Source organism: Podarcis erhardii (assembly GCF_964252035.2).
Source record: "Podarcis erhardii genome assembly, chromosome: 1".
NCBI lineage: Eukaryota > Metazoa > Chordata > Lepidosauria > Squamata > Lacertidae > Podarcis > Podarcis erhardii.
Window position 1 is genome coordinate 10,172,274 of NC_138497.1, and position 1,959 is coordinate 10,174,232.

The window sequence follows — 1,959 nt, forward strand, 5'->3', positions numbered from 1 at the left end:
GTTTCCCAACCTTTTTTGGGCAAAGGCACACTTGTTTCATGAAAAAAATCTCGAGGCACACCACCATTAGAAAATGTTTAAAAAATTAACTCTGTGCCTATATTGACTATATATAAAGTAACTCTCTTTAATAGGAATCAAATAAACACAAAGAAAGTATTTTATAATTACTTTATTATGAAATAGTAAGAACCGTATTTTTCGTCCCATAGGACACTCCGTCCCATAGGACGCACCTACTTTTTTGAGGGGGGAAATAAAGGAAAAATTTTTTCCCTTTATTTCCCCCCCAAAAAACCAGGTCGGGGAACAGTGGGATGGCGGTGCTGCGCCTCCCCGCTGTCCCCCGAGCTTGTGGGGCTGGCCCATGTCTGCCTGGCGCGAGGGGCGCTCTGCTTCAGGGCGCCCCGCGCGTCCGGCGGCAGGCTACAGTCCGCAGCATGGGGAACCCTCTGTTTCAGGGCGCCCCATGCGCCCCCCGGGTGCGCAAGGCTTGCCAACACGAGCGCGGAGCACGGGGCGTCCTCCGAAGGGCGCCCCGTGCTCCGCGCTGCCAGCTGACGCCCGCAAGCCTTGCGCTCCCGGGGGGAGATCCCCCGGGTGCGCAAGGCTTGCGGACACCTGCGTGGAGCACGGGGCGTCCTCCGAAGGGCGCCCCGTGCTCCGCGCTGCCAGCTGACGCCCGCAAGCCTTGCGCTCTCGGGGGGAGGTCCCCCGGGTGCGCAGGGCTGGCCTACAACAGCGCGGAGCACGGGGCGATGGGATGTGGGAGGGAGCTCGCTCCCCGCCCCGCGTGTGCTCGCCGCCGCCGCCCCGCCTCTCGCCGCCCGACTCGCCAGCCTCCCTCCCACGGCACACCAGGCAACGTCTCGCGGCACACTAGTGTGCCGCGGAACACCGGTTGGGAAACACTGAGCTAAGCCATAGATGTGACTCTAAGTAGGCTGCATCTAACCCAATGCATGTGGAAGGCAGTTTGCACCACAAATATTTCCTTCCTCCAATGTGGTTGGTTGTTTTTTTAAATGATGCAGCATAAATAGATTTGATGGGCAATACCCACACATCCACGCCATGATTTTGAGAACCGTTAAAACCCCCTAAAAGGTGTACTGGGCATCCTGGGGTATGTGTTTCTCTCTCACACACGCATGCATGCATGTATAGATATAAATATCTGTATGAACGGCTTGTTGTTATTTTTCCTGTTGTCTGAAAAAGAACACAGAATGCAGAGAACATTGTCAGCATTGATTTTTCACTACTTCTATCTTTATCCATCAAGTTTGCAGATGAATAAATGATAGTAAATGAATACCACCTGTGGTTTTCGGGTAAACAGTTCGGCCAGTGCAAGGAGTTTTAGCTGAGATGGCTTTGAAGTGAAGCAAGACCTGCACGAGCAGTTGGTAGTTGCCATCATTGGTCATCCCAGCACTTTTACCTTTTGATGCTGTCAGCCTCCTTTGGAAGAGAAAGATGGGGGAACCAGCTATATACCATCATACCATCAACCCCCCCCCCAACTGTATTTAAGCCAGTCTCCTGGGAGTGGAGCAAGAGCAACAGCAGAATCTTTACTTTTGTTTTTGCCCTGTATTTACGTACATATGCCTAACTGGTTCTTGGGTGTTATTGAATGGCTGGGGCAACCCAGTCAAATGTGTGGGATACAAATAATACATTTGTTTGTTTGTTTGTTTGTTGTTCTGCACTTTCTAAATTGTTGGTTTTGTTCTTTTGAACCTACTGACATGTTATGGAATTTGTATATTTGCATTTCCAACGTTCTCTGCTTTGACGTTCTCCATTCTGATGTTTTAAATGGTTGCTGTAAGCCATTTTGGGCACAGCTCATCGTGGGAAAGCGGCATATAAGTAAAATCAATCAATCAATCAATCAATCAATCAATCAATCAATCAATGGAACTTCCCTGCCCTCTTCTTCTCTCCCTGTCA